The sequence below is a fragment of the Saccopteryx leptura genome, chromosome 2 (assembly GCF_036850995.1).
Source record: "Saccopteryx leptura isolate mSacLep1 chromosome 2, mSacLep1_pri_phased_curated, whole genome shotgun sequence".
NCBI lineage: Eukaryota > Metazoa > Chordata > Mammalia > Chiroptera > Emballonuridae > Saccopteryx > Saccopteryx leptura.
The window spans coordinates 140,820,624-140,843,943 of record NC_089504.1 but is presented as its reverse complement, the minus strand read 5'-3'; the positions used below and the strand labels follow the sequence as shown (position 1 = coordinate 140,843,943).

Here is a 23,320-nt window from a genome sequence, read left to right as displayed (position 1 = left end):
GAGGGAGGGAGGAGGGAGAGAGGAGGGAGAGAGGAGGGAGAGAGAGTGGGAAGCATCAACTCGTAGTTGCTTCATTTTAGTTATTTGATTGCTTCTTGCATGTGCTTTGTTGGGGGCTGAGGCTCAAGCTGAGCCAGTGACCATTTGCTCAAGCCAGTGACCTTGGGCTCAAGCCAGCGACCTTGGGATCATGTCCATGGTCCTGCACTCAAGCCAGTAACCCCATCCTCAGGCTGGCAAGCCTGTGTGCAAGTCAGGGAGCCTGCACTCAAGCTAGTGACCTCAGGGTTTCAGGATGACACTATCCATAGTGCCACCACTGGTCAGACTAAAAATCTTAAAAAAAAATGAAATAATATAATATTTAGTCTTTTGAGTTGGATAACTTTCACTTAGTATTATGTTCTTGAGGTTCATCCAAGTCATTGCATGTATTAGTTTATCATTTGTTTTTATTGCAGAGTAATATTGTATTGTATGGCTATATTGCACTTCACCAATTGGTGAATATCTGGATTGTTCTTAGTTTTTGGCTATTTTAAATAATGCTGCTGTGAATTTATATACCTTTCTTTGCATGCCCATTGCCTTTAGTACTGTTGGGTAGATATGTAGGAGTGGAATTACTAGGTCTATGGTAACAATGGAGATGAAGACTTGGGAGCTGTGACTATATACAAGGTCATTGTAAGTAACAAAAGATATGACATCTGAAAGTGCCATACAAATACTGTATTACCTAATCAGCAGTGGCTGGGTAGCTAAGTTAGTTAGAGCTGGTGTATCATCCCAATACACAGAGGTTGCAGAACTGATCTGAATCAACCAATGAATGAAATTAGTGGAACAATAAACCCATGTCTGTCTGTCTGTCTCTCTCCCCTCTCCCTCTATGTCTCTATAAGTCAATAAAAAAAATGTAAAATGTTAGCTAATCAATTACCTGATGTATAAGTGGTAGACCAAGCTCTCCTGAACTTTAAAATGCAAGCTCTTTCTCTCAATGAAGTATATTCCGATGACAAAATAATGGAGTAGATGTAAGCAGTAGCTGGGGGTTGAACTTACAGGATTTTAAGGTCTTTTCTGACTTTTCTAAGTTCTGAGGTTGAATGAGTTAAGAAAATAAAAAGACTACAAACCAGTGCCTGGCACATATTATGTGTTGCACTAAGTGTGACTATTCTGTAAATCTGTAGAATCTGTGTGGTCTCCATTAACTTGGACCAGTACTGTTTAGGTATATTGATACCATTTGATTGTAAAATATGTACAGAAATAGCAAAATTAACTAAAATGCAATCCAGTGTTTTATTTATGTCTAATTATCTGTAAGTTGATTTGCCAAAAGCAGTAATGGGGATTGCTTGGCTAGAATCATGTGAGGTTCTGTAAAAACCTGGAAAATGAAAGAAAATTAAGTTTATTAACTGAAATTCAACAGGTTTTCTGTTTTTAAAAGGCAAATAGACAAAGACGATGACATTTGACATGAAGATGGCATCTGTATTGAATACTCTGTCCAACTGACAGAAGAATTGGTTTAGGAAATGTGCTTTCTGGCTGCCCCAGGGCTTTGATTAGCATCAGAAAGGAGCAATGAAGAAGATGAAACCAAGCATTCAGAATGAGGAGGAAGCGATTGGAGGATTTCCTGCAGACTGGTTTAGTATTGCAGGTACTCCAGTTCTGGACTGTGCCAGCACTGGTCTGGCTGACGGCTACACTGAGCCCAGCTGCTTGGCCTGCACTGCTGTGCTGAGCTCAGTATTAAACAAGTTAAAGGCTTAACCACTTTCCCTGTATTTCCTTACTTTTCATTGATAAATTTGAATGGTTTATTGTGAGGATTAAATGAAATAAAATGAAATAACATGGAAACCCAGTACAGTGCCAGGCACACTGTAAATGCTAAACCTGTGTTGTTAGTTCTTGTTCTCCTACTCCACTGCAAACACAGGGATGGTTAAAAATGATTCTTTCTTATAACTTCGGGAAAGGATCAAAATGTTTCCTCAGTTAGCTTAATACTGCCTGTCTAAGCCTGAGTTTCCTAAACAACAGCCTGAGGCAAGGCCTGGGAGCCAGTGTTATGCCAGGAGTATAATCCTAGAGTATAGCAAAGTGAGAGGGAAAAATTACACAAGCCAGAGAAGAAGGGGATAGCAGGTACAAAGTGCTCATTTTTGAGCTGGAAACACGGCAGTGTCATCAGGGATGTCTCTGAGTAAACCATATGGAAACACTCATTTCGGAACAGTCTGTTGGATGGAGGAAAGAGGAATAGTTAATGTTTTTTTCTTCTTATCTCTTGTGTTTCATTGGTTGGTGTGTGCCCCCTAGCTTACTGGGTTCTGCTACTGCCTTCTTGGTAGTTGGTGGGAAGCCAGATCTTGCCACCTAACGAGCAGCCCTTCACCTGAGTCTGGAAGCAGTGGGAGGCGCCAGGGCACCAGTGTGAGTCTGGTCTGGTCGGACCAGGTCTGGAGCCAAGCTGCTGCAGGCAGTTCCAGTGTGGCTCCAGGAGCCCAGCCCTCTCTGCAGCAAGGCGGAAACAGCTGACAGTGCTGGGAGGTGATGCAGGTGGGGCCGAGATAGCTGCGGAGGATCAGCTCACGACGGGGTCTTTATCACGCTATTGTCTCGGGAACATTTCATTTTCCAATGTTAATCCTTTTATGTATAACCTGTAGGGTAGTTCCCTGGTAGTATATATTTTTCTATTGATCTGAATTTTATTTTACGCTCTGACCGGTAAGAGCCAGCACTGCAGATGGTGCTGAATCTGCCTTTGAATGGGAGTGCACAGCACAGTACTGCAAATGCTCGCAGCTAACAAGAGCACCGAATGTCTCTTGAGCTGAGGGCCTTCTGCCAAGAGTAATGCACTTGACTTTGGCCTTTCCACTGACATTTATTTCACTTTCTGGCAAACACAAGTGGTTGACAAAAAGAGTGGAAGTGCTGGTTTTGCTGCGGAGCAACAAAGGACTAAACTATTGGATTGTAAATTCAAATGATCAGTGAGAGATTCTTCAAGGAATGCTAAGCAAATTGAGGATAACCTCCTTTCTACACAGCAGAAAGCATCATGCACATCTGCCACCAGAGAGGGCTGGCCCGCAGCTGTGTGAATAGGAGGATGCTGGTGGAGGCAGTGTGAGAAGACAGACATATGCACGTCAGACTGTTCTCGCTCTTTCCATGATTACACCTATTGATTAGTTCCTGTCTCCTAATTCACGATTCTTCCCGTTAGCTGGAAATAACTTTTTTTTTTATGCTCAGGCCCTGCCAATTCTCTTCTCCTCCTACAGTAGGAGCAATTGTACCTTACCCCCTGAACGTGTGCCTTTGTGATTATTGTTTTTATCAATCTTTGCTTTTTATTTTATTTCTTTTTTCTTTTTTAAAAAAATATGGAGCCTGACCTGTGGTGGCACAGTGGGATAGAGCGTTGACCTGGAACACTGAGGTCACCGGTTCGAAACCTTGAGCTTGCCTGGTCAAGGCACATATGGGAGTTGATGCTTCCTGCTCCTCCCCCCTTCTCTCACTCCTCTCTCTCTAAAAATCAATCAATAAAAAAACAAAACAACCCAAAACAACTAAGCAAAAAAATATGGAACACTTCACGAATTTGCGTTTCATTCTTGCGCAGGAGCCATACTAATCTTCTCTGTATTGTTCCAATTTTTGTATATGTGCTGCCGAAGCGAGCACTCAATCTTTTTTTTTAAATGATTACTCTCTATACCATTTGATTTAGATATTACTTTATCCATTAATAAGACTTACCATGTATTTCCCTGCACACAGGTGTGAGAGACTTGTTTCTCCAAAGAGATTGTAATGCCTTGTGTATAAAAATCCCTTAAATCTCCTCTGTTTCCCCCACTGAATTTAGTACAGGATTCACAGTAATTATTTTGGAAACTGATTCACATGATTTCGCCTGTCAACAGACCCCTAGCTATCTGAACTCAGGAACTGAAAGAATTCTGAAAACTTTTGAATGAATCCTTCAGTATTCACACTTGTTGCAATTTGCTATGCCAAACTGAAGATCCAAATAGGTTTGTAATTTTTTGATATCAGGGTTTGCAGTCAGAATTCTCTCTATCCAAGCTCAGGAACCAAATAGATTTAGACAGCATAGGATATCCTGTTGTGTTTCTGTGATGGGGTCAGAGCAGTTATACTGAGTCTCGAGCTATAGCTCCTATCCTGATTACAGTACACAAATATAATACTCCTATTATCCTTGTTTCATGGGCTATCACCAAGGAGGAATATGCATAGATTTTGACTTGAATTTTGGTTCTGGCACTTAATTGTCTGTGTTTACTTTTCTCACCTATAACATTGTGAAAATTATGTTTTTTTAGGATTATTGCACAGAATAAAAATTATTTATGTAAAGTGACTGGTATATATAGTAGGCACTTGATGAATGACAGATATTTTTATCTCCATCATATTATTATCTCATTCAGTCCTGACAAATTGTTTTCATCTCGTTTAAAGCACCCAGTCAGCTAGTATTTATTGAATAAGTTCTGTGTGTTAGATACTAAAATGTTCTGACTGAATGTATGATTCTCTTGTTGGTAACTCTTTTTTTGATGCAGGTTAGTTTAAGGTAAATGAAATTTATACCAAAATTTTGTGGTTGAGTAAGGTTTACATCTTGGGTCTCCTTTGTCTTTAATATTTTTTATTTGAAAAAAGTAGTCTTTTAAGTAAAGACTACCTTTAAGAAAAGTAAATCTAGTATATAATAATCCTGCTTATCTCTATTTTTTTTCTCAGACACTTCAATCTCTTTCTTGTTATCTTGTTAGCATAGGTTGTCTGCTATTTGATTAAACCAGCATTTTCTCGGTTATTATAAATTCTTATTTAAATCACTCATTCATGTCAAAATGTACTAGGAATGATCTGAACATCCATAGTGTGTAAAAGGTGTACTGTGAGTGGATTGCATGCGTGGAGGCAGGTCAGATGATTTTTTTATTTTATTCTTTGAATTATTTCCATAGTCTTCTCTCTCCCACCATCCTAAGAACCTTCTAGGTGGAAAGCATATTGTTAAGTGGGAGAAGAGATACAAAGGAATGAATTGGAAATGTTTTTTACAGTCTCCTGCAACACAATTTGAGTGGAAGTGTGTGTGTGTGAGAGAAGAGAGAAGTCCCACGTGAGGGTAAGGAGTGCAGTGGGACTGAGCGTGGAGGTGAAGAGAAAGGTGTTAAGCTTCCAAATCCCAAACTGCATGATATCCTAGCAGAGAGATAGGCTGTGTGATGGAAACTACTTGTAAAGCTCTACAACATGTAGTTGTTAATGGGAATTGAAAGAATTTCTTTAAACATGCCCTGGCCGGGTAGCTCAGTTGGTGAGAGCATTGTCCTGAAGCGCAGAGGTTGCTGGTCCGATCCTCAGTCAGGGCACATACAGGAACGGGTGTTCCTGTCTCCCTCTTTCTCTCTCCTTTCCTCTTTTTAAAAATTAATAAAAATAAACTTAAAAAGCTTTGAATTGAAAAATTAAAGATTTTCATCTTCATAACAATAGATCCTTCAGAAAAAGTGCCTTGCACTCCAAGAGAGTGATAGGTAAAAATGTGCTGGGAAGGATCTGCTCTTAGGAGAGGGTGGTCGTTCTCCCAGGAGCCCCAGACTCCTGGCATGCCCTGAAGACTATCGTAAGACACCTGAGTTTATGGTAAGCTTGTCTTCCCTAAAATTCTTTCATGGTTTAAAGGCTTACATATGTTATTTGGCTTGTGAGGATTCTGCACCGGCAATGGCAAGCAGATCCCAGTGGAAAGAAATCTGTGAGGAGATAATATTTTAGTTGCCAGCTAGTGTGGCAAGGAATGTGTTGTCAACTTATACCACAGTTGCTTCTTTGACAGCTGTGCTATGGAGAAAAAAGAGAGAGAGGGAAGGAGGAAGAGAGACAGACAGGGACAGACAGGAAGGGAGAGAGATGAGAAGCATCAATTCTTCATTGCGGCTCCTTAGTTGTTCATTGATTGCTTTCTCATATGTGCCTTGACCTGGGGTGGAGGCTCCAGCTGAGTCAGTGATCTCTTGCTCAAGCCAGAGACCTTGGGTTCAAGCCAGTAACCTTGGGCTTCAAGCCAGCGACCTTGGGTCATGTTGATGACCTGCACTCAAACCAGTGACTCCATGTGCAAGCTGGTGAGCCCAGGTTCAAGCTGAGGAGCCTGCACTTAAGCCAAGTGAGCCCACACTTGGCCACCTCGAGGTTTCGAACTTGGGTCCTCAGCATCCCAGGTTGACGCTCTATCCACTGAACCACTGCCTGATCAGGCTTATATCTTACTTTTGAGTGAACAAATTTCTATATGTGAAAGATACATGGAAAGTATTATGTGAACTGTGAAACATGTTATGAACTATTTTTTTTCTTCTTAGATTTTTCAGGAGACATCGACATGCATATAATAAGTTTTTATTGAATAACTATTAAGTAATTAAATATTGAGTTAATATTAAGTTAATATTAATCTGTATGATAGATTTATTTCATTGGAATTTATTTTTTAAAAATTGAAAATGAACAGATGAAGTATTAATCTTACAACTGTATATCATATGTGCTAATTCTAAATTTACATTTTAAAAAATGCCACCTTCACAGATGACTTTAAAAATCCCCAAATTTTGTAATTCAAGGCATTCTTTCTGTGTTTACAAATTTCTTTTACAAGAATGCATTTCATTGCAGTGAGATTTCAGTATGTTTAGCGTTTTCCCAGTTTTTCTTAATAAGTGGCAATTTTTCATCAAATTTTAACACTATTATTATCTTGTAGCAAATGGTTTTATAAAACACAGAATTATCATAGTGAGTCACAGTCTAAATTAGCCAGCACTTTAGTTGTAATAGGGCTTTAAGGCTATTTGCTGTGTCTGTACACATGTCTATCCATTAGATTGAAAAGTTCCTTGTCATATTTTTGTGAGCATGTTTAAGTTATGCTATAGATTTGGCTGCTCTAACAGATCTAATAGTGATCACGTGTATGAATGGAGACCACCATGCTTATATCCCAGCAGAAAGCAGTCCCTTTCTTTTAAGGGACTGACCTAAAAGTAGTACACATTTTTCTTGCATATTTTTATTTAGAACTCAGTTCTATCCCTATATGTAGTAACAAAGGAGGCCAAGAAATGTAGGATGCCATATACCTAGCTAAAATTTCTAATACTATGAAAGGAGAACGTGGATTTGGGGAGATATTTAACAGTTTCTGCAATGTTCCCTCTGTCTCTCAAACATGAAACACACCCATTCCCTCTTCAAGTCTCAGCCGTCTCAGTTTATCATATGTGAGTGATGAATGAGAAGTCAAGCCCTGATGGTTTTATGTTTGACACATTCAATCTGAAAGCCAATTTATCTGCCGTCTGCTCATCCCTGAACTCCCCTAAATGCATATCCAATATCCAATGGTAAGACTGAAGCAGGGTAGCCCTTCCAAAAGACATTGATAGAGGAGAAGCAGGGCAAGACACTCCTATTTGGAAAAGGGGTGATAGGAAACCCAACAGTCACTCATCAACGGCAAAATCCTGTGTGTAGGAGTCATGAAGAGATTTTTATTCCCGACATAGAAGGAGTTCTTTGTTTTCCCTCCTGGCAAGCTTGCCCCCTTGCCCTCAGGGAAGAAATCACTTGTTCTCTGTGGTTCCTGGCCTTGTCCTTTGGGAAGTTCTTTATTGTCTATTATTCTCTATGGCCAAATCTAAAGTGGGCATTGGAAAGTCTACTCTTTCTTGTGGATAGATAGCTTTCAAAGCTGGCTTCCTGCTGGCACAGGTAAAGGCGCCTGAGGGGTTGCCTTTGAGTTGAGCATTTATAGGCTTTTACAGTTTGGGTATGTAATACAAGAACTTAGTGGTTTTTCTGCGTTATTTGCACTTAGTTGCAAGTGCAAGTAAACATAGCCAACCCTTAACTGAGGCATAGTTTTGTGGGGCTTTTGTTTTTGTTTTTCCCCTAGCTAAAAATACTGGATTTTAATTGTTGCCCTTTGCACTCTGGGAATCCTTCCGTTTCTAAATCAAGGTAGTAACCTTGATGGGTATGGGAATTTACATTTGTATAAATATAAACCATTTATGTTCTGTGAAATCAGAGTTGCTGGTTACATTTAATATAGACTCTTGAGTATTCAGATATTTTGAGAAGGAATATCGAAGATATCTTTGTCCTGCCCTGATTTTTCCAAATAAATCTTTTGCCTCTTAAAGGGGGAATAAAAGGACAGTTTACCTTCAGTCTTTGGTAAAAAGATGTCAGACCCCTTAATCTCTTCTTAGTTGCAGGGCTGGTTCTCATGTCTGGCTGTGGACTCTTGGGGTTCCAGGATGGTTTCACCTCAGGCTATGTCTTTGAACCGCCTGTTTCAACTGTTTGGGATATAGAAGAGCTTGATTTTGAACCTTACGAAGCCCCATTTTACCACTCAGTCAACTTAGGTTTCAAGCAAAGGTAGGGTGAGTTTTCTTCAGCGGAGCGGAATTCCCTTCCCCTTGTGCTTGAGACTGCTTTATTTAGGCTAAGTTTATATCTCTAGAAAGATTTTTTTTTTTTTTAAAAGCAGCAAGAAGTAGCCGATGCATACTAATGATCTTACTTTTTCCAAACACTTCCCTTCAAGCATGGCTTGGTTAGTGCTTTTAAGACATTAACTTTGAAGGTGACAGTTTGACCAATCGTTTTGCCATGGAATAGCAGACGCCGGCAGCTTTTCCTCTGGTCGTGTTTCCTCACCTCCAGCTGCTCAACCTCCAAGTTGGGATCACACGTGATAGATTCTGTGAGGGCAGCTATCAAATTGTGTGTGTTACTTAGGACATGGTTTCGGCTGCTCTAACAAAGACCCCAAATTACAAGCACTTAATCAAAAAATATAGCCTCTCTTGCACATTCCATCTGGCACCAGAAGCGCAGAGCTGCCATGGTGTTGAGGATGCAGGACCCTTCCGTTTAGTAGCTCCACTGTCCTGTGAGTGTTGCCCTTGTCCTCGTGATCCCAGGTGGGGCGTGGCCACCACTCCTGCGTTCCTGCCCGTGAGAAGGGAAGGCCAAAAGGGAAGGCCCTTTTCTCCATTTACTCAATCAACTGTTCACATCAACCAAAACATAGCCATATGGCCACATCCAGCTGCAAAGAGGCTTAAAATAGGCAGGATATGTAAATATTTAGATAAAATTTGCTAATTGTTAAAGAATTTAGTAATAAGAAGAGGAGAATGAATTTTGTACTACTCTTCTCAGTTTATATCACAAAACATAGGATACACATTTGGATTCTAAAGAACAAAACTAAAATCAACCAACCAACTAAATAAGGAACATTTATTACCACATTGAAAATCAGTGGTTGGTTAGGGTAATTATAAAACACAACACCCTAGGCATCAATGCCTCACTACACAATGTACAAATTTAACTGCCTTTATGACAACTTAGTCTGCAGTTTGCCCTCCAGAGACTGCAGTGGATATGCTCACGTGTATTACATTTGAGACTGTGTTCTTAAAAACTTCTTTCTTCCTCTGGGAGTCTCCCCCCACCCCCGCCACCCTGCCATTAACAGTTACTGAAGTGTGAAGTACAGAGTAAACCCAAAGTAGCGTTCACTGTCCAGCATTTCCACCAAAGTTCTCCTAACTGCCAAGAGACAAAATATGTAACGTTCTCTCAAACTGGAAATTACTTTTTGAGGGAGGACTCGAGTGTTACTTAAGAAATTCAGTGCAAATTTTATGTTGTATTTTATTTCGTATACTCATTCTATAAATATGTTTGTTTTTAATATCAAATGGTTAAATTACTTATTAATTTTACCAAATATAAAGTAGACAGTCCAGGAAGATGTACAGTATTTTCTTTTGTCTTATTGATCCATACCTTTTGAGTAGGCATGAAGTAGTTGAGAAGTTGGGTAACAGACTTACAAAACTCACACTAAATATAAATACTTTACTTACATTCATTCGCAGCCAGTGATTGTATTAAGTGATCGCTGATATGGCCACTGGAGGCAGCCACTTCCAGGGCTCCCCCCTTCCTCCTCATTTCGTCTGCCCTTCCCTGTGTTCCCAGTGGTTGCGTCCTCTGCGTACTGCTTTCACACAGCTGATTCCTCATTCTGCAAGTCTAATCAAATGTCACATTTTCTGGCCTTGGCCAGTTGGCTCAGTGGTAGAGCGTCGGCCTGGCGTGCAGGAGTCCCAGGTTCGATCCCCAGCCAGGGCACACAGGAGAAGCGCCCATCTGCTTCTCCACCCCTCCCCCTCTCCTTCCTCTCTGTCTCTCTCTTCCCCTCCCGCAGCCAGGGCTCCATTGGAGCAAAGTTTGCCCGGGCGCTGTGGCCTCTGCCTCAGGCGCTAGAATGGCTCTGGTTGCAACAGAGCGACGCCCCAGATGGGCAGAGCATCACCCCCTGGTGGGCATGCCGGGTGGATCCCGGTCGAGCGCATGCGGGAGTCTGTCTGACTGCCTCCCTGTTTCCAACTTCAGAAAAATACAAACAAAACAAAACAAAATACAAATGTCACATTTTCTGAGAAAGGAGTTTTTTTGTTTTTTTTTTAAACTACCGCAGATAGCTCTACAGGTGACACCTAGTGTTCCTTGCCTCCCGGTGTTCATGTCTTTCTGCAGTCCCCTCTGCTCCATTCAGTCCATGCAGTCCCTGTGACTTGCTTCTAATTAGCAGCATTTTGGCAAAAATGATGATGGGATGTCACTCCTGTGACTTCATTTATGTTATGTGGGGCTTGGTTTTAACAGACTGGAGCAAGAGATTCTCTTGGTGCAGGTATGGCTAGGACCCGGGGTGGAATGTTCCTACAAGAATCTTAGTGCGACAGACATCTGAAAGCAACTGAATTCTGCAAACTTGAGTAAGCTTAAAAGTGGACCCTGAAATCCAGCTGAGAATGCTGCCCAGCTGATGCCTTGATTTCAACCTGATGAGACTTTGAGCAGAGGGCCAAACCATGCCATATCTGGACTTCTGACTTACAGAAACTATATAAAAAAAATCAGTCGGTAAGGTTGTAGGCCCCTAAGTTTATAATTTGTTATACAGAAACAAAATGAAGAGAGATGCTAAGAGTCCTGTGTTGTGTGAGGAAAGAAAAACCACCCATGTTCTGCATCCCACTTCCTTCCACCTGGGTGCGGCTGTCACCATTCAGGGCAGCCTTGTCCAGGGATGGCGGAGATGGGATGCAGTCCAGGATCCAAGCTTTATGGGCTTCAGCTCCGGATGAGCCTTCTTGTTTGCGCTCGTCTGTGAACTACCAGTTATGATACTGTAAGGTGGAGCTGCTGGACTTCGCAATGGCTGGACCTTAGTTATTAGGAATGGCACCTTAACAGAATTCTGTCCATTATCTGTCTACAGGTGATATCAAATAGCTCTTTTAAAAGAATAGATCTAATAATTATCATTAGAATTTATTTTAAGTGAAAATACACCATTAGAAAAAAAAGCATGTTTCTTTGTTTGATTTATTTTACACTTCATGCCTTTTCTCCACAAAATCTTACTTATTTAAGAGCCCTCTGAAGTATCATCTCCCTCCCCGTCATGGTGGTACTTTCTTCCTCTTCTAAGGTAGCGAGACATCTTCCCCCTGTTTTACGTTAAGGCCCGCGTGCTGCCTCAGGATCACCTGTAAACTTACAGAAATGCAGTTCTCAGCTTTTTGCAGACCTTCAGTATTAGAATCTGCATTGTTATAAGCTCGCCATGTAATTCATATGCACATTAAAGTTTGAGAGGACCTGTTCTAAACCTCGTTTTGGTATTTACTAATTTATATTGTTGATTTATAATTATTTTTGTGTTTGCCTTACTTCCTGCATTAAAGGGTAAATTCCCAGGTGTCAGAAACTTAAAACTTATTCCTATTTAGTTCTCAGGCCGTGTCTAGCATTGTACCTTACATATAGAGGTGTAAAAATAATTTATACAACCAAGTATTTGTTAAATCGAATTGGCTGTAGGAAGATTTCTGTTTAATTCTTACATTGAGCCTAAAATGTCTGTTACTTGGGACACCATTCTGTTGATAAAGCCGGAACCTTCATAATCTGCTTCTAAGATATTAGACATTTGCCAGAAACGGAAAGCAAATGGCCTGGAGAGCTAGCTCATTGTGGTTTGAAAATCTCGAATGACATTTTTATTCAATTCCTAGCACTCAGCTTGTTTTCTCAGAATGCACAAATGTGCTTCCTAACTCTTTTAATATCCACAGTAATGGATGAGATTTATCTATTTCCTCTGACCTTCAATTCAAGAAGAGGATTAAAGTGCACTCTGTGCGTGTGTCAAAGATACTTTGTTCTCTGATGTTTCTCTGTTACTAACCTCTGAGAGGAAGCCAGCTTTCCTTGTAGCTCTGTTCACTTCCCTCTGAGCTTGCTCTTTTTCAATCACTTCTTCCTCCTCTCATTTTTTTCTTTTATAGTAAAAAACAATGCACACACATTAAGGTAATAGGCCACATAAAACGGGTGAGAATTTTATGGGGGATGCTATTTTTCATGCTCCATTCCTGATTCTTCCTGAAATAATATAAACTGCATGGGTCATATTGGGCTGACTTTCTAAAATTGTAAACAAACAATAAAAAGTGGAGCAAATGGGTGGAAGTTTAATTATGAGAAAAATAATTGCACTGATAGATAACTTTATTCCACATGGTGTATTGCGGTGTTTCCCAACGTGGGGCCCACGCCCCACAGGGGGGCAATTCGATAGTTAAGGGGGGCAATTTGAAAATGGACTCGACATGACTTTAACTCTTTCGCCCCGGGCCATTTAAATGCAATGCTAGATATCGGTGCCAAATTTAACAAAAAATGCAATTCTTAAATAATTGTGGTAAATAATTATTAAGTATAATTTCGTTTGACGAGACCAAAATATCAACTGGGTGATTGGCGTCGTCAAGTAAACTTCGTCCTGGGTTCACCACGGAGCGTGCCGTCTGCCGCGGGGAACCCTGGACATTTTAAAAACTCGCTAAACAATGCAGTTATTCTCACCTAATTGGCCCATCGCAACTTCTGTAGTGTTTCACATCATTCAGTTGGTGTTAATTTGAAATGTGTCAGTCAAAACTGTTGTAAAAGCTCGTTGATTTAATAAATATACATATATATATTGTATAGATATAATTGGTAAGTAATTGATTTTATTTTTATCAATATTAAACTCTTTATTAAGTACTTCTTGCATCAGGGCTAGAAAGCAATAATATTTTATAAATATTATTGGGGCTATAATAGTGCATGCACGACAATTTTAATTTTAGAAGCATAACTTTCCAGAAAATTTTGTCAAGTGGAAAAAATATAGATACCTTTTGATTTGTGGTGGTAGTGTAGTAAATGTGTTATATACATTTAAATAAATATGAATTTTTAGTATACGTTTACTCTATGTCTCATTGAATATATTTTAACACATATTTTAATATTAGTTTTTAATTGATCTTATTTTTATTATAGCCCATAGTAAAATGAGTGGTGCAAGCAAGAAAAAAGCTCGTCAATATTCGGAGGAATATTTAAAATTTGGGTTCATACCCGCTGTTCACGATGAACGGATTCCTTTTTGTCTTTTATGCCAGCAATGCTTGACCAACGAATCAATGAAATGAGGTTGTCTTGAGGCTCATTTGAAGGCGAAACATAGTGCTCATATTAATTCGGATATGAGTTACTTTAAAACTTTAAAGAAAAATTTTGAAAAAAGAACAACATTAAAGTCTCTATTTACTGCTCATACTTCAACTAATAATCGTGTTCTTGAGGCTAGTTATCAAATTTCTTTATTCATCGCTAAAACTGGAGAAAATCACACTATAGGAGAGAATTTAATAAAACCGTCAATATCAGCATTTCTTAAAACGGTTCTTGAAAAAGATGACAAAGATGTAAAAGCTATGCCACTCAGTAACAATTCTGTTAGCAGAAGAATAGACGAAATGAGTGAGGATATTGAAAAACAACTTATTGAAAAGCTGAAAACAAGAAAATTCTCCTTGCAAATGGATGAATCAACTTTGAGAGACAGTGAGGCAGTATTGATAACTTACGTAAGATATATTGATAAAGGACATTTTGCTGAAGAAATGTTGTTCTGTAAAAGATTAGAAAGCACCACTACCTCCAAAGATATATATAATAAGCTAAAAAACTACTTAGATGTCAATGATATACCAATGAAAAATATAACATCTTGTGCTGCAGATAGATGGTGCTCCCAATATGATGGGCAAGAAAAATGGCTGCTTAAAATTGATGAAAGATGCGAATCCAGAAATGATTCTTGTGCATTGTGTTATTCATAGAGAAAACTTGGTAGCTAAAATAAAAACACCTCGCCTGTTCTGAATGAAGTATTACATACAGTAATAAAGTGTATTAATGCTATTAAAGCTAGTGCCAAATGTGAGCGTCTTTTCAAGCTATTTTGTGAAAAAAATGAAGACCATGTGAGACTTTTACTTCATACTGAAGTAAGATGGCTATCTAAAGGAAACTGTTTGAAAAGATTTATGGAACTGTTTAATACTCTTAGTGATTTTTTAAGTGACAAACCTGAAATGAAGTATCTGTTAACAATAGATGGTAAAGCATTTGTGAGTTATTTAGCCGATATCTTTGAAAAACTAAATATATTAAATAAGCAACTTCAAGGAACAAATAAAACTCTCGTCGACGCAAAAGCAAAGATATTTGGTTTCATTACCAATATTGAGTTATGTCAGAAACATATTAACAACAAAAACTTTAAACAGTTTCATTGGCTCCAGAAATGTGAAGTAACTGATACCGCTTTACTTGTCAGTCATTTGAATATTCTATCGGCTGATTTAAAAGAAAGATTTTCTGATTTAAAACAAATTGATTTCCCAACATGGATGATGCAGCCAATGTTAGTGGATTTGTCTGATATATCAAATATGCAGTATCAAGAAGAACTCGCAGAATTGCAAAATGATGAGTCAGTTAAAGCTTTATTTAATATCAAAGGAGCGATGGCATGGCTTTGTGAGGAAACAGAAATCAAATACCCAAATTCAACCAAATGTGCAAGAAAACTATTGCTACCGTTTCCATCTTCATTTTTAGCTGAATGCGGATTTAGTGCTGTAAATGATTTACTGGTAAAAAAAAGAAATCGACTGGATATAACACAACGTGGAGACTTGAGACTAAAGCTAACCAAATTGGAACCTAATATAAAATCTCTGTGCAGCAAGCATCAAGCGCAAGGATCACACTAAATTAAAATAATAAATTAATATAGAAAAATCTGTATTAAAATTATTTGGAATTTAAATTTCTGTTTTTCATTATATGTTTTGAAATTTTACTTACTGTGTTTTGTTAACAATTTCATAGTGATTTCTTCCTAGAACCTATCATTTATGTTTATTAAGTGAACAAATCAATTTTTTAATGTTAAAAATTATGTATGTTACATAGGGAGGGACATAAAAATTTTAGAAAGGTTAAGGTGGGGCATGGCACAAAAAAGGTTGGGAAACACTGGTGTATTGGGTGTGTGTATGTGTGTTTAGAAAAAAATATGATTTGTTACTTGTTTAATTGGGGAAGCTTCTAAATTTAGTTGTTTTTTTTTTTCCTTTGGTCTTATTTTGTTTTTATATCCTAAGTCACCCAGAGACTTTCATGGTCAGTGCTACCTCTTGGCACCTGGCAGCATGATTGTATAAGAATAGTTTCATAGAGTAAACTCCCAACACAGTGTTTTAGTCAGTGCGGCTGCTGTAACAAAATACAATACCATAGACGTTTATGTCTCACAGTTCTGGAGGTTGGGAGGTCGGAGACCCAGGACTGGCACCGTTGGCTTGTGGTGAAGGCTGTAAAGCCAGTAGCCAGGGCTACCATCACAGCAGCCTGGCCCATGCAGGTTCGCATTGGATTCGGACAGTCGGTAAAGAAACAATGGAGCCAAGAACCGGTGGGCCATCATCTTTAATCCTAGCTTGCACCTGGCAGGCAAGTAAAAAACACACACTGGGCTCCAAAATCTACTCACATTCAGTGCTCACAAGGCTACTGACTTATCCGAGTTTCCCAGAATCAAAGGTTTCTAGCTCACCAGACTTATTCACCTCTGTTCCCCATCTCCTTCCTTCTCCCTGCACAAACTCTGCCCAAACTGGCTTCTCACTCAGCATTCCGCCATCTTGGCTACTTCTTCTGGCCTCCTCCACGTGGCCTTTCTCTGCTCTGCTCTCTAATGCTAATCTCAGGAACCGAGAGAGCAAGCTCCCGTTCTGTCCCCATTTTATAGTGTAGAAATCCAAACCTTTAATCCCATATACAAAATAGGGAAGTGTCTAATATCATACAAAGTCACTTATCTGAGGCATGATGGGATTGTACCCACCCCACATCAAAAAGGGTGGGAAAGGCTTAGTCCTAAAACCAAGCCCCAGGCTACAAGGATCCTGCTTGCCCACAGCCCACCCCAACACACATTAATATCACCTGGGCAACAACTTTCATGAGGGCAGCACCATCTTTAACAAAGTGAGCATAATATATTTTATCTGCCCAACAAGGGTCCGCTTCCTGGCTTGCAAGTGGCTGCCTTCCCTCTGCATTGTCACATGATGGTGAGGGAGAAAGAGTGGTGTCTGGCAGCTGTGCCCTCTCAAACATAATTCATGTTTTTATTTTGTTGGCCATCATATTACCTGTAATTGTTCTTAGAATCATCACAATATGAAGTTTTTAGAATATTACAGCTGATGCGTAAGGGAATTTTAGGATCATCTGGTTCATCTCTTACCATACGCAGGAATTCACTCTACAATAATGGTTATCAAACGTTTATGAACTCCAAACTGTCTTCTTTTAAAAGTAAAATCTAACAGATAAATAAGGAGCTGAATCTGGCATGCTTTAAAGAAAATGATGAGAAACAAATAGGTTCTTCACCCTTCACCTACACCTCAACCTGAAGGCTCCTCAGGCAGAAGAACTGAAATCCAAAGAAAGGTAATTTATTACAAAGTGGATGACCAGGCCCAATTTATTATATTCTTTGAGACAAACTCCAAATGCATACTTTTTTTTTGACAGAGACAGAGAGTCAGAGAGAGGGACAGATAGGGATAGACAGACAGGAAGGAAGAGAGGTGAGAAGCATCAATTCTTCCTTGCGGCACCTAAGTTGTTCATTGATTGCTTTCTTATATGTGCCTTGACTGGGAGAGGGGGGCTACAGCAGAGCAAGTGACCCCTTGCTCAAGCCAGCAACCAACCTTGGGCTCAAGCCAGTGACCTTGGGCTTCAAGCCAGCGATGTTTGGGCTTAAGCCAGCAACCATGGGGTCATGTCTATGATCCTACACTTAAGCCAGAGACCTGTGCTCAAGCTGGTGAGCCTGCACTGTAGCGGGATGAAGCCAGAAATGCCACACTTACGCTAGATGAGCCCGCACTCAAACCGGCGACCTTGAGGTTTTGAACCTGGGTCCTATGCATCCCAGTCCAACACTCTATCCACTGTGCCACCACCTGGTCAGGCAGCATACTTCTTAAAGACAGTTGCTTCTCTGAGTAGTAGCAGTAAACTGTGGGCATCCTGGAGTTGCCTACCTGCAAGGATTAGAGGCTTGGTTTTAATAGGCCTGTTCTCTGAGGAGCCCTGGATTTCACAGAGGAGCCTCTTGGCTGTTCCTGGCAGAGTCTAGTGGTGAGGAACCCCTGGGGTAACTCCAGAAGGAATGACTTCAATTTTGTGGTGTTTTTTTTTTGTGTGTGTGTGTGTATATGGGGCTTCAGAACTAAGATTGTGTTTAGGAGAAAAGTTTGTTGCGGACGTGGTGCATTATTATATGGATGTGTGTATGAGAACCCTAGGGCGGTAGGGTCCATTACCAAAATAAAGTGCAAATAGCACTGCTCACCAACTGCTTCCAGAGTCTGGTGCTGAGCTGGCATTGTGTTAGAATCACTTGGAGAATTAATTATAAATATATATTCTGCCCCCCTCACTAGAAATTCTGATGTAGTATGTTTGAGGTAGGCACTGGGAATATGCATTAAAAACATAACAAAACAAAATACATACAGTGAGACATACTAGGTGGTTTTTCTGTGCGCCCAGGCTTGAGATTTTGTGCTGTGTTGTCTGTTGTCAGTAGCTATTGTATGTACCTCCCTCCCTCCTAAAGCAATTCATCAACTCATCTGTTTTTGGATGGATTAACTGTTAAAAAGCCTTTTCCTCATTTTGAGCTGAAATATGCATCTCTATAATTTGGTTGAATTCTCTGCTGCACAAGTAGGCTGATCTCAGTTTTCCTGGGACAACTCCAATTATGACTGCTGTCTGGGTATGATTATTAATAATACCCCTTTCCCTTTTGAATGTATCCTGGTTTGGACAGTCAGTTTTTGGTTAAGGGCTCTATAAACATGGCTTCTGTTTATTCGAAGCTGAAGGGCATATCTTAGTTTCCTGTTGCTGCTGTAACAAATCACCACGCATGTACTGGCTTAGAACCCCCCACACATGGATTCTTTTATAGTTCTGGAACGCCGAAGTCTTAAAACGGTTTGTCAGGACTGTCCCTCTGGAAGCTTTACGGGAGAGTCTCTTTCACTGCCTTTTGTAGCTTTGAGAAGTTGCTTACAGTCTTTGGCTTTTCTCCTTCACTTGATGTTCCAAACCAGCAGTGGCTGGTTAGGTATTTCTTACAGTGCATCCTTTTGGCATTCCTTTGGAATTTCTCTCCCTCTTCCTGACTCTTACAAGGATACTTGTGATGACGTTGGGCCACCTCGATAATACAGGGTAATCTCAAAATCCTTAATTTCCTCACATCAGTAGCGTCTCTCACCATGTAAGGTTTGGGGATTTTGGACCGTTATTTAGACTGCCATAGGGCATAGCCTGTTCTATTACCTTGTTGTCGTATTTTGAACGTATAGGCAGCAATGGCTGCTACCAGAAAAAGACGATCCCAATCTCATGGTAGAAAATATAAACAGAAAGAGAAATGTAGGAACTCAGGTTAACAGATTGTCAAAGAAGCATAGAGAATCTAAGTCCTTATTGTAACTACTTGTCATAACGTAATCGCTTTTGAATTGAAGGACCACAGAGTATTGTTCTTGGAAAGATACAATGTTTCTAATTGGAGTTAATTGTTTTTCTTTACACTTACCAGCATTTGTTTTGATTTTAAGACATATAGAAATGTTGGGTATTGTCAAACATTTGATTCAGAGTTTTTGAAGTAAAAAAAAAAAGTTTAAAGAAACAACTGAAGATTTATAAGATAGAAATGGGATGAGTTAATTTTCTCCCAAAGGGCAGCTAGTTTAGTGGTGTCATCAATGGAGTTTCTTAGACTGATTTAGTACTGTTACTTTGCTAGTCAGATGTCACTCACCTGGCTATTCTGAGTTCAAAATTGCATAAACAATAGTTTTAATGATTATAAAAGCACTAGCATTTAGTGTAATAAAGAGTATAAGGTATCTTTCTTTATTAGTTTTCTATAGCTGTGTAACAAATGATCACAGACTTAGTGACTTAAAATAATGCATGTTTATGTTGTCTCAGTTTCCCTGGATTAAGGGTTCTGGCATAGCTGAGCTGAATTCTCTGCAGATCTCACAAGTCTGTGATCTAAGCGTCAGTGGCGACTGTGGTTCACACCTGGGCCTCACTGTGTTTTACTAAGCTCATCCGGTTTGGTGGCAGAATTCAGTTCCTTGCGGTTTTATGACTGAGGCCCCATTTTCTTACTGTTGTCTGGAGAGACCTCTCTGGGATGGAATCCTTAGAGGCCTCCATTCCATAGGCATTTCATGACGGGGTTGTTTGCTTTCTCTCTGCAGTCCAGCAGGAGCATGTCTCTGGATACTTCACCTTCTTCTAAAATCTCACCTGACTGATTAAATCAGGCCAACCCAGGTTGATTTCCCATTTGTTTAAACTTCAAACCAGCTGGTCAGTAATTGAATTGGAAGTGATAATAATATTCATAAGTTTCATCATATGTAAGGGGCAAGAATTATATGTGGGTGTGGATGATTGGGGAGCATCTTCAAATTGGACCTACCACACTTTCATTAAAAAATGTGTTCCCTGACTTGGCTTTGACCTTGTATTTATTGGGAGATGATAGAATTATGCCTTATTTTAGTGTTTGTGGTAGAAATTATATTTTCTTGATAGTAAAATTTGATAACAGCATGTTATGTTCCATAGTTTAGAACCAGAATCTTAATCTGCACAACATCATTTATGCTTAGATATACTACTATTTATAAGAAACAGAGCTGAAATGACAGGTCTTTTTCCCTTCAATGGGATGATTTTAAATGTAAATAATATACACTTGGGATCAAGGAGGCGTTATTGTTATTATGTAGATATCAGTTATTCTTTTGATGGAATAGTTTAATAATTATACAATATTATAAACATAGAAAGAACCCTCCTACCAGAAGACATGTGGTTTTACTTAGAAAGAACTTTATAAGAATATTTTTTAAAATGTTGTATATAATTGCGATGGAGTATAATTAAAAAAATAGAAGCTATTAGAAACTTACTGATCATAGAATGAGAGCCAGAATAGCACCTAGTTATCACAATTTTCATTCTGAGGTTACTTTTCTCTCTTTATTCCTTCTCTCTCGAATCTTCTACTTTTCCTTCAAGTTAAAAAAACAAAACTGAAGTGTTAATTTATTATTATTATTTTTAAGATATATACTTTATATATATATTTTTATTGATTGATTTTGGAGAGAGGGGAGAGGGAGAGTGAGAAAAGGGGGAAGAAGGGGAAGAATCTACTCATAGTAATTGCTTCCTGTGTGTGCCTTGACCAGGCGAGTGTGTTAATTTACTTTTAATTGAAAGAGTGTAAAAAAACTAATTCTCTTGACCAAGAAAGAGAATGATTTTTAAATTTGTGTTATTATGTACTTAACAATAACTTCCATTACCTGTACTTGTATCTCAAACTCCAACTCTTCCCAGGAAAGAAAATGGGTCAATGGCTCGCTTGTGAAGGGCTGGAGAATCACAGGGATATTGGTGGCTCTGTTCCAGGTCTATATTGGTATCAGGAATGGGATGGTGACACTGGTAGTGCTAAAAAAGGGTTGTTGTCATTTTCTGAGACTGACCGTGATTGTATCAGGATCCTGGCCGGCAGCAGATGGGGGAGAGTGTGGTAAAAGATGGGCGGTATTAAGGGGAACTCCATGGGATGAGGCAGTAAGTACTCTGGTGTTAGCAGCAGTAGGGGGACACCTACTGTTGTAAATGTCCCGATAGAGCCGTGGCCTTTGCTAGAGGGACACAGCCGACAAAAGGATTTGGCGGGGAAGGAACCAGGAAAATCATTCCACCTCTGTCCTACAATGTCCTACTGAAAGCCTGAGGGCAAGAGAGTCCCCGCTAGAGGCTGGAGGGTGAGAGAGCCTCTTGTAGCTTTTGATGGTCAGTATCTTAGGGCACAGGGTGAAGAAGATGGATGAAGAATTGATGTAGGGGAAAACAAAAATATATTTGGCAGAGATCTCTGCTGTGGCTTTTATGTGCTTTTTGGTTACATCTTTCATCGTACAGAGACCAGGAAATTCATTTTAGAGAATAATGCCTTAGGTAGGATGCCTACCTACATAGATGGTGTCCTAACATCTATAAAATGTTCCTAAATTCTAGCAGCTCTTATCATCCTGGAGCTTCTGCCCCAGAGGACTATGCTGTAATTAGGAACAAATACACTTCAGTGTCTTTGCCTTTATTTTGCCTGAACTGACCTTTCTCCCTTCTCAGCCTGGAAAATTCTAATCATCTTTCAAAATCTAGGTTAAATATTATTTCCTGTTGAAGGTTTTTCTATACTTATCCCATTCTTCTCTGGCTAATCATTATTCTCTTTCTCCTATATACATAATACTCCTTTGAGCACATGGTTAAATTTCTTCTAGCTTTTTCCTCCTTCTTTCATGGCTACTCTCCTTAAGGTTTTTGCTTTGGCTTTTAAAGTCCTTGCCTTGCACACTGTTTGACATTTAGTAGGTGTACCATAGGGATTTGTTGACTCAAATTTTCTGATGGCCTTGAGTTATAGATACGGCACTACGTACAGCTACCAGCAACAACGGAAGTTTATGAACACTTTGTACAATAGGCGAGTGGGTCATGTTGCCACTTAAAGTAGCCAGTTTTCTTACTAATTCCTCTTTTTGGGGGAGTGGAAGCTCTTGTATTTCTGGGAGAGAGGCTAAAGAAGAAAGCTCCAGAGTTTCCAGAAGGATTAATTACATACAGTAACTCAGACAATTTGGACTTTTCTCTAAACCCCAATTTCCCCTTCTTCATTTTGTTAGCTTATGTCCTGTCTCACTGTAGTTTTCTGAACTTCTGGTATTCAACAGAGAAAGTGGCACGATGCGACCCCTGTGAAAGAGAGCAGTTTCTTCTCTTAGTGTGCTATGCCTTGGTTGAACCATGGGGATAAGAAGGTATGAGACATGAGAATGATGTCACAGAAAGATGGGACAATATCCCTTCATCTTATTTTTCCCTCTTCCTTTTCCTAGTTAGCCCGTTTGGAACTGCACTTGAGGAAAACAGATCTTTGTTTTTACAAGTGTTGGTGCAAACTAGAGACTGAGTAGCTTGGTAATAGCCCCAAATATTCACAGTGGGCACTGTGAATTAAATATTTTAATTGAAAATAAGTATGACTGTTGCCTGACCAGGTGGTAGCACAGTGGCTAGAGCATAGATCTGGGACGCTGAGGACCCAGGTTGGAAACCCCAAGGTCGCTCGCTGGCTTGAGTGTGGGCTCACCAGCTTGACTTCAGGGTTGCCAGCTTCAGCATGGGATCACAGACAGGACCCCACGGTCACTGGCTTGAACAAGTGGTCACTGGCTCAGCTGGGCCCCCTGGTCAAGGCGTATACGGAAACAATCAGCGAACAACTGAGGGGCTGCGACAAGTTGATGCTTCTCATCTCTCTCCATTTCTGTCTTTCTGTCCCTGTCTGTCCCTCCCTTTCTCTCTCTCACTAAAGAAATAAAATAAAAATAAAAAAATAGATATGACTACGTATGTCTTTTGGTGTTAATGGGTAAGAATAAATTTGAGTCAGATGGACCACACAGAGCTGAGGCAGTAAGGTACATTGCTAGGTATACAGATTAGGATAAGTTTTTTGGTTAAA

The 23,320-nt window shown here is 39.7% G+C and overlaps 1 protein-coding gene and 1 non-coding gene across 17 annotated transcripts in view; one reads left to right on the top strand and one right to left on the bottom strand.

Moving 5' to 3' along the window:
* KIF21A (kinesin family member 21A) overlaps positions 1-23,320 on the top strand; it is a 155,759-nt gene that overhangs the window by 51,362 nt on the left and 81,077 nt on the right. The gene's annotated exons all lie outside the window — the stretch shown is intronic.
* On the bottom strand, positions 3,617-3,723 carry LOC136396452 (U6 spliceosomal RNA). The gene has a single exon (XR_010749739.1). It is a non-coding gene; the product is annotated as a U6 spliceosomal RNA (small nuclear RNA).